The sequence below is a fragment of the Palaemon carinicauda genome, chromosome 2 (assembly GCF_036898095.1).
Source record: "Palaemon carinicauda isolate YSFRI2023 chromosome 2, ASM3689809v2, whole genome shotgun sequence".
NCBI lineage: Eukaryota > Metazoa > Arthropoda > Malacostraca > Decapoda > Palaemonidae > Palaemon > Palaemon carinicauda.
This window is the reverse complement of record NC_090726.1, coordinates 43,979,391-43,989,661: the sequence shown is the minus strand read 5'-3', so window position 1 is coordinate 43,989,661 and position 10,271 is coordinate 43,979,391. Positions and strand designations below refer to the sequence as shown.

At 44.0% G+C, this 10,271-nt stretch overlaps 1 protein-coding gene across 3 annotated transcripts in view; it reads left to right on the top strand.

The window, feature by feature from the left end:
* Positions 1–505: 505 nt before the first annotated feature.
* Positions 506–10,271, top strand: part of LOC137624385 (death-inducer obliterator 1-like) — a 124,334-nt gene continuing 114,568 nt past the window's right edge. For all 3 annotated transcript variants that reach the window (XM_068355121.1, XM_068355129.1, XM_068355114.1), the window contains exon 1: positions 506–664. The gene's annotated coding sequence lies outside the window, so the exon portion shown is untranslated. The remainder of the gene's footprint in view (positions 665–10,271) is intronic.

Here is a 10,271-nt window from a genome sequence, read left to right as displayed (position 1 = left end):
ATGAGGCTCAATACTACAGAGTATTCTAGAAGTTATATTCCAGCTGTTACCAAATTGTGGAATGATCTTCCTAATCGGGAAGTTGAATCAGTAGAACTTCAAAAGTTCAAAGTTGGAGCAAATGCTTTTTTGTTGACCAGGCGGACATGAGTCTTTTTATAGTTTATTTATAACATATTTGTTTTTGATGTTATTAATAGTTTATATATGACATGTCCGTTTTGACGTTGTTACTTGTTTTAGAATGATTTATTGTTAATTTGTTCTCTTCATTTATTTATTTCCTTATTTCCTTTCCTCACCGGGCTATTTTTCCCTGTTGGAGCCCCTGGGCTTATAGCATCTTGCTTTTCCAACTAGGGTTGTAGCTTGGATAGTAATAATAATAATAAATAATATAGTAATAATGGTAACATTAATAGTGATAATGAAAATTCTAGAACACTTCTGCTATTGGAAGAAGAAGAAGAAAGATTTTGCGCAACGGATTAGGTTTTTGTTTTGCAATACTTTGCTTGGTGGGAGAGATGCTCTACAAAAACATGGCGATCGTAATCACTTTTAATAAACAATACGGGAAATAAGTGATTTTTTTAGTTCTAAAGGGCTATGACGGCCCCCTCATGAGTTATTGATGGATTGCTGAGACGTTAGGGATCAAAAGGTGAGTGATTTTGTTATTTATTAATGGTTTTTGTTATTGTTTTTGTGAATGAAATTATGAAATGTCCCTCCTCCCCGAGTCTCATTTTGGATTGTTTACGTGAGACGGAAACTCGAATTTTGTTCGTTATTGGCGAATTGGACGATTCAAAACCCTTTTTACATGTTCCATGTATATCCTGGTTATATTTGACGTGGTAGGCCTATTAAATTATAGTAGGCCTTGGCTAATAATCATTTTGACTAGACAACGGTGGTAAGCCACTCGGAAGGTCTAATAAAAAGCGGTTTTAAAATATCAATTTTTGTGGCTAATAGCGAGAAATATCAAGAGTTATTTGCTAGTCTTATTTTTCACTATTTCTGTGTCTAATCAAAACTTCCTTTTTGTTTCAATATTTGCTAATACCTTAAAAGCATTCCAGGCCGTTTTTGTTTTAGTTACCATTCAAAAATATTGTCCCGTCCGTATCAATAGTTTTACCTCTAGGTATCGTCATATGAGTGACAACAAAACATTGCTCTAATAATATCCATTTGCCTTGGTTAAAGTGAGTACGACTGTAGATGGTCTTGTTACCAGGCCTACTGGTCGCATAGAAAACGAGAATCTTTCCTTTCGTCGTTACCCATATTTTATTGTTTCAACGATTATGTTGGTTAATGAACTAACGTTAGATATTCACTTACTGGTCTTCGCTTCGCTGGGGTTCGATACACTTGCAATTAAACGTTATTTAATTTCCCCTCTAGGAGCTCTTGTATAACGATGGACAGGTCCTCCAGGTGGCATAGAAAATGGGATTCTTCTTCCCATTTTCTAGATGTACGCAAATTGTTGCCGTCGTCGTACCACCAAACCCTTGCCCGTTGCTCTGCAAAACCACTATACAAGAATGCCGCCCAACTTAAACCTCCTCACCAAAACTAACCTACAAGCCATGTCCTTACCTACTTACCTAACGGGGCTTCTTCCCTGCGATCCCCCTTACATTGCTGTATTCTTAGCCTACTTTGTTTTTAACTCGTAAGCTGCTTCACTCCTAGCAAGGTAACACAATCACTTTTCGTAAAGGAAAAATATTTTACAATAAGTTTAAACTTGTCCCAACAAACTACAGAACCCCATACGACAGTGTAATGAGGTCGTAGGTAGGTAAAGTAGATGAGGATATGGCTTATAGGTTAAGTTAGGTGGGGAAGTTTAGGTTAATTGTTGTTAATTTTCTATGCACGCAGGAGGAACTGGCCACTGATACACAAAGGTTCCAGAAACAAATATAGCTTACTTACATTACTTCAGTTTCAGCTTCAGGGAAGAGGCATAGCCTTTGAAGGGGCTAAATTACTCGAGTCGGTGTAGTCGGAATCGTCGAGTGGTATTTTCTTCTTTCCAAGGGGCAATTTTTGTATGTGTGTGTATGTGTGGTTGGTAGGATGTACCGGCAATTAGTGAAGAAGGAATAGGGTGTTGGGACAGACCAGGACTTCCTATAAATCACGGATATTGAGCAGGTAAACACATTTGACTGATTCCATAAATGCCTTTAGTTTACACCGAGTATCCTTTAAATAGTGATTTAGAATAATGTACATAGCTAAGTAGCTATCAAACAGTTGTTTGTGTCCCAAATTTTGTTACTACAGAATTTTTAATGGCATGCTATTGCGATTCAACGTATTCGTGTGCACACTGAGATCGAACTTAAAATTATTTCTCTCTTTGTCAGTGAAGTGTCAGAAATTTATCCTTGACTTTGCTATAAGCCGGAAAGCAGTCCAAAAATTTGGGAGTTTCAAGATGAACAAATTCTAATAATATCGGGATTAATGTCGTCTCCAAACGATCCTCGACAACCCTGAAGAAAGACTCGCGTGTTTCCCGGTCAAACACGCCGAACACCCATTTGTCGTCAACTTACTTTCATCTATCTTTAAGATATTTCCTGGGCCGCTAATCTTCTTGCTGTCCATCATTAAAATATCCACACATGTCCCGGCAGAAGTTGTACCATTCCACGAGCGAATGTGATGCAAAATCTTTGAAAAATGGCCCAATCATTTTCTGAGGTACACTACTGTATATGCAAAACAGGCTGAAATAATAAACACTTTTTCGCAATATAGTTTGGAATGTGTAGAAAAGCTGCCATGTTTAGGGGCAATCTTCCTTTAGGCAATAACTATTAGGACTTCCAAAAATGTGTGATTGCCAATGTGCATTGATTTTCCATCATAGTTAAAACACATTTCACCAAAATGACACTTTGAACAGTCAACTGAATAATCCCCCAAAAGTCACATTTTATACAAATAAATTTTAAAGTCATGAATATGGGTAAATCTCACAATCTTAATGATTTTTGGATTAATCTAATTGTTAAATGATTCACAAGTTTATATCTTCGATCTCTCACTGATATGTTGCCATCTTCGCGTCTCGTGGGTTGAGAATGAGCATCTCTGACCCACGCTTAATGCTCCCAGTACCCCGTGTGAATTTTGGAAAAGGCCTCCTGCAATATCCCAGGTCAAGTGGGGTGTGATTGCGTCGTTTCAAATTGCTCTGCCCACGGATTAGTTCAGCATTCCACCGCTAAAACTGTTGAATTAATCAAAATGCCATCTGCAGTGAATTACTGGAACTACAGTAGAGAGAGTGTGCGTGTCAGGGTACAGAGTTCGTTCAACATAAATTTCACGGCAATTTTGATGGTTTTCAAAATAATTCGATTTGTATCTGATAAGTACTTATCTCAACGAACAGCGACTCGTTCATCCCCTGCAAAGGATCGTCCACAATTTCTTTCTGAGCATGTCTCCTTACAAGGGTCACATTTCTCTGACGGAACTTTCAGCAGTTCGTCAGCAACGTTCTCTGTCACACCAGACATCTGCTCGACAGGCTCACCATCGACTTGCAGAGCGTGAATCGCCAACGCTTCCAAAAGCTTGTAAATCGCCTGGTCATCGTGGACAACCGACAACTCGTTAACCACCTGCGTATCTGACTTTTTGTAAATCGTCTGCTACACGAGGATCACTGGGAGCTTGAGAATCTCCTGCTCATCCACCACCTCGGAAATCGTCTGCTTGTCACCGATCACCTACCTAACAGCGTTCTCCACTACATTGTCACGCGTCAAGTAGACTGTCACTCTCTTGAATCGCCCACTCATCGCTCGACAAGCCAGCATTCTGCTGTTGCTTGGAGAGTTTTCAAACTTACCGCCTCACTCTCCTTCGTGAATCGCCTCCTCGAGAGTCATCGACAAACCGCCCAGCCTCTCGCTCAGCGGTAGTGATCGACTCCGTTTTTTTTTTCGCGGTATCGCTCTTCGATGCTGAGACACACTTTCTCAACAATCATCGATTCATTAAGCTTCACGTCAGCGATCACCAACACATTTAGAGTGGGAGGTTTCTCGACGTTCCTCAACGCGTCAGCGGCTGTCACTCACGCAGCATACAATAGGAAGTACAAATTTCTTCCAAATTTGTCATTTGTTCCGTCACTAACAAATCTTACGCTATTCAATAGGGATGACTCACCCGTTAGGAGCATGGAAGTCCTGACCAACTGCCTGGTCTTTGACCCGGGGTTTTCCTGTATGTGTTCCGCACGTAACAGAGAGAAACCCTTACACCTTGCTAAACTATACGTTGTAGAGGTTTGTGGAGTGTGGCCAGATGTAGCACACAGACTGCCTAATGTCCGAATGCTGACCACACTCCAACATTTACAACACAATAAGATAAAATGGGGGAATACTCAGAAATCTTGGCAAAAGGTAAACATTCAAGAGAACTAGGCACTGGGCACCACCCTTCGATTTTTTTATACTGTGCAAGGGGACCCAGCTAGAACCTCAAATGTCCTTATTATCTTTTCTTGGGTTCCCCATCTCCCTCCGCAGTGCTCTGCACGGAGTCCTAAATAAGAGGAGCAGTATGCTTTTTAGCTAAGATATTTTCTTATTTTAACGTAATTGAACTCTATAACGGGCAAAGCATGGTTAGCGGCCTCAGCAATTTTGGTGATTGTGTGATGCTAGCAGTGTGACTAGTCTATGGGAACATTCTCAGAAACGTAGGAATCTTAGAAGTAACCAGAGATGGTACCCAATCCCCCCTTCGCCAGTGGGTATGGGGACGGAACAGGTATAGTTATCTATACTAGGTTATACAATGGAAATGGTTATACCTGCAGATACTTGGAGGTCAGCTTTGCAGAGTACTGTAGGAGCTGTTGCTCCGTAGGAGGGGTAGATGAAAGAGAGAGCCAGTCATTCTTTGTCAATCCTCCCAGGCTTATCCTTGGTTAACTCTGCCCTCACCATCTGCTACTTTGTCCATCAAGGAGCTCAAGGTGTTATAAACAATTTTTGTTCCGTAACTGAAATAGAAACCACGCTATTTACATGGGGTAATTACTTCGGCGTAGCTGAATGACGAGCCATAAGAATTTTAACAAGGGTTTACTACCCCTCCGCTAGTTAGCGGGGGGTAGGGAGGGGTAGCTTGCTACCACTCCCCTTCTTACACACCAGTGAAAGGCTCACTTTACTTTTGGCTCGGATGGCGATCGGAGGTGTGTCCGCTCCCATCCTCACTTGCCATCCATTATTGTTTTGTCTTTTTAACTTACCTTTTCTTATACTTCATACTGTATGTTTAAACATTATTGATGTTTATATATATTTTTGTGTATAGAAAATAGTAAGTTTCCTTTGCTTTCGGTGTTGTGCGGTGTGTGTTGTGTACGTTACGAGAATGATCGCCGGCTTAGCCAGGCCACCACGATTCTCTTGTTGGTCACGGCCGTTCACTCCTAGGCCACCATGGTTGCCTTCGTGGAGTACGGCCCCTCTCACGAGGTCGTTCACCTCTTACTCCGTACTACGCCTACGATAGCTTCTCAGGCCGAGTCGCTATTTCGTTTTATTTGTCTCCATTATTTTTATGAATATAATTGTATTTTTACCTTTAAGCTCGGGGAACACGTCCCTTCGGGGGTCTGTGATCCTTGGAACATTTAAATTCAGTTGCATAATTATAATGTTATAATTTCTGTTTGTTGTTAAGTTTTCCGTCCCCCCCCTCGCCCGCAGTGGGGGAGGAGGGTGCATACCTACTTTCGTTCTTATGTTTTACTTTCCCTCGGGGTTTCTCTTCGGAGTTTCACCCAGGGGAATTTCTGTTAAATAATTATTCTTTTTATTTTACAGTTTACGATGCCGTTTCTTCGTGCCTGTTGTGTGCCTTTGAAGCAGAGCTGTCCTGTTTATGCCTGGGGAGTCGGCTGTCGCCGCCGTCTCTCTAGGACATCGTTAGGGGCGTTCGCTTCTCTTGGAAGTTCCCCCGTGACTACTGTCAGCTCTTCAGTGCATCCTAGAAGGATAAGGAGGTATCCCTCCTGGGTAGTTGTTAACTTCCCTTCTTACCTTCCCTGGTCCTTAGGCGGTTATGCTCTTGGGGCTGAGCGACCGCCCTTGTGACTTGTTAAAGGGGCTGAGCGGTTGCAAGGCCGGACCATGGTACTAGCGACTATGCTCTCGGGGCTGAGCGGTCGCTTCTATAGTTACGTTCCAGGGGTGAGCAGCTGCAAGATAAGTCTGGACCTCTCTCGTTCGCGAGGGAGGCCGCATTAAGGGCTTCTCTTCGGAGGATTGCTCCTTTTGTCTCTTCTACGAAGTGTCTCCTCCCGTTCGCGTGAGAGGACACTCTTTGGAGGATCGTTCCTGTTTACGTCAACTGATCTCACGGCCCTTCGGGGCTCCATCGCCAGTCTCTTCTACGAAGTGCTCACCTCTCTCGTTCTCGAGAGAGGCCACTCATAGAGACTCCTGTTCGGAGGATTGTTCCTGTTGAAACAGCTTGCTGTTTAGTCACTAGCACTTCGGTGTTTAGTGACAGGGAAACTTCGGTTTCTCTCTTTCCCTGACCCTTCGGGGTCTCGGAGCTTTAGTTTCGCAGTTCCCTTGGGCTCTCGTAACTTTAGTCACTTCTACACTTCGGTGATTAGTGACGGGGAAACTTCGGTTTCTCGTTGCACTGACCCTTCGGGGTCTTGCAACTAATCCCTTCGGGGCCCCTCTACTCAGGCTACGTTAGACCTTTGGTCTCTCGTGCCCTCTGTGGACCTGCTGCCTGCCGTATCCGTTCCTGACTGCTGACGCGCCTTGGGCGCCCACGCCCCCCGTTATCCAACGGGCTCCTCCCTTCGGGGCAGGAGAGACTTTCTCACATTGTGAGTAAGTCCCTTAAGTGCCAGGTACCCCCTACGCGCCAACGTTCCCTTACGTGCTAGCGCTCGGCTGCTGTTCTTGAGACTGCCTTCCAGAGACACCCTGTTCCAGTAATTCATGTAGGCTGCTACCAACGTTCCCTGCGCATTTGCGCACATTGTTGGGTTCCTGAGATAGCGCACAGGCGCTCACCAGCGGTATAGCCTGCGGTGTCTCTAAGTCTCTTCTACGAAGGATACCTCTCCCGTTCGCGGGAAAGGTCCCTCACAGAGACCACTCCTCGGAGTGTTTAGCAGTACAGTGAACCCTCGTTTATCGCGGTAGATAGGTTCCAGACGCGGCCGCGATAGGTGAAAATCCGCGAAGTAATAACACCATATTTACCTATTTATTTAACATGTATATTCAGACTTTTAAAACCTTCCCTTGTACGTAGTACTTTTAACAAACTACCCTTTAATGTACAGAACACTTAATGCATGTACTCCAGTACCCTAAACTAAAACAGGCACAAATATTAAAGGCGATTTTATATCATACGTTTCCTAAACACGCCAAAAAGCACGATAAAAAATGGCAACCAATGTTTTGTTTACGTTTATCTCTGATCCTAATGAAGAAACAAACGCATTTACACATCTGTTTATAGGTTAGTTTTTGCATCAATTATATTGATTATTCAGTACAGTATGCTGATTTGGTTATTACTAATGTTTTACTTAATTTTTCTTAGGACTTCCAAATGAAATTTTTTTCTTTATGACGCCGCCTGAAACGACGGCGTCATAAAGTACGCTCAGTAAACAAACTAAGGAATTTAACCCGCATGATGAAAGTGATAAATAATGATATTACAGTAAAAGCTTTTATAAAATATGTTATTACAAATATTATTTACCGTATCTATATAAAATCATACATACGTAGCAAAGCAGGAAAACAATCTACGAGAGAGAGAGAGAGAGAGAGAGAGAGAGAGAGAGAGAGAGAGAGAGAGAGAGAGGAGAGAGAGAGAGAGAGAGAGAGTTGTTTTACATACGTAAATGTAAATTTTAAACAAAACAAAAATAGCCCCATTTCATATAAAATAGATTACAAATATTTTACTTTATCATATTACAGTAGTCTGTATAATACTGTAAAGTTCAGTACAGTATGTTGTTGTTAAAGTCGTGGCGATGAAATTCTCACGAAACAAAAACACGCCATTTGTTTACAACAGCTGATTCTCTCTCTCTCTCTCTCTCTCTCTCTCTCTCTCTCTCTCTCTCTCGTGTTATACAATACTTACATTTAGATGAAGAAATTAAAATTAGTTTTCTTAGTGTCAATTAAATACGAAATGAAATAATTAGGCCGAGTCTACATCCATTTCAATCATAGCTAAAAATACGGCATCCGATTTCATCAGCAAACCACTATTTTTTGGGAAATATCATTTTATTCTAGAAAATTGCCACTCTTTAAATAGTTAATTGCACATTAAGAAAGCGTGTACTTTTGTTTTTAAATTTCGGGTGTGTTTTAAAAATCGAGTATTGTTGACTTTTTTTTTTTATACTTTTGGCTGTGATTAGATCAGCTGTCATCTAGCTGCCGCTCTTGAGTGTGTACGAATACACTAACAAAGTATCATTTATACCATTTCTTAACTTATTCAAACCGTCTACAGTATACAGTTGATATTACATAAGCACCAATGTGTTATAACCTATCAAATTTTTTTGTTTATTACATTTAAACCCCCTCTCTCTCTCTCTCTCTCTCTTTCTCTCTCTCTCTACCTCTCTCTCTCTCTCTCTACCTCTCTCTCTCTCTCTCTCTCTCTCTCTCTCTCTCTGTGTGGGCTACTTTTCACTACCTCCCATTCCTTACCTCTCTCTATCTCTCTAACAAATGATATCTTTGTTGCTCCTCAAAGTTTCATTTATATTGAAAATCAATCATGATTCAATTTTCCTTACTTTCTCCAATCTCGCACCATCGGTCACATCGCGGTATTTTCGATATTTCCGGAAAATCCGCAATATATGTATAGACATGGGTTATGAAAAAAATCCGCGAAGTGGTGAATCCGCGATGGTCGAACCGCGAAGTAGCGAGGGTTCACTGTACTTCAGTTGATCGTCGGCTCTGTAACAGACCTCCTTGGTCCTCTTCAGGGGATGCCCTCCCTTTTAGGGACACATCCCAGTTCCTGATCTACGAGCTAGCTGACCCTTCAACCAAGCGAGCGTGCGCGCTCTCCTGACGATCTTCTTTTGCGTTCTAGACGTACAGAGGCCTACGATATTCACTCGCGCGTAAGCGCTGAAGATCGCCCGCGCGCGGGATGGTTTCCTGCGCGCGATCTTCGAGGCCCTTCTGCGATCGTCGAAGATCGTTAGCCGACGATCTTCTGATACGCGCGTGCAAGCACCGACGATCTTCATAACGCTCGTTAGCGCTGAAGATCGTCCCGCGCGCGATCGTCTATGGCCGATAGCCGACGGTCTTCGGATCCGGCGCTAGGCGCGCAAGCGCCAACGACATTCATAATGCGCGTAAGCGCCGAAGATCGTTCCGTGCGCGGGATAATTTCCCGCGCGCGACCATTGAGGCTCTCGCGATTATCGCGAATTATCCACGCACGGTTTCTCGCTCGTCCTCGGGCGTTTTTCCGCTCGTCCATGGGTGGGATGGTTGCCCGCGCGCAATCGTCGTAGATCGTCCGTGCGCGATCGTTGTAGATCGTCCGTGCGCGATTCTCGTAGATCGTGCGCGCTCGATCCTCGTAGATCGTGCGCGCGCGATCCTCGTAGATCATCCGCGCGCGGGCACCGAGGTTTTTCCGTGCGCGAGCGCCGACGATCTTCGCACACGCGTGAGCGCCGAAGATCGTCCGTGGTCGCGCGAATCGCCGACGATCGTCTTACATAGCCGGAGATCGTACGTGCGGGGTCACTAATGGTTTCCCGCTCATTGTCTCCAACAATCTTCGTATACGCGTAGGCGCCGAAGATCGTCTGCGTTATTTCTTCCGCGCGTGGGATGATTTCCCACGCGCAAGCACCGGCGATCTTCTGTCGCCGAGATCGTCTGTGCGTGGGATGGTTTCCCACGCAATTGCCCACGATCTTTCACGCGCAAGCACCGACGATCTTCATGCGCGCGGAAGCGCGGGGATTGTCCACGCGGGCACCGATGGTTCCCCCCGCGCGATCGCCAATACACCCACGCTCACGCGGGTACGCGTGCGGGCAAGCGCGGTTATACTGCTACGCACGTTTCATTCAGGCGCTACCCAGATCTGTGCTTTTCGCATGATCACCAGCGTGATCGGCGCACCGTTCTCCGACACGATCGCGCCTTAATTACATT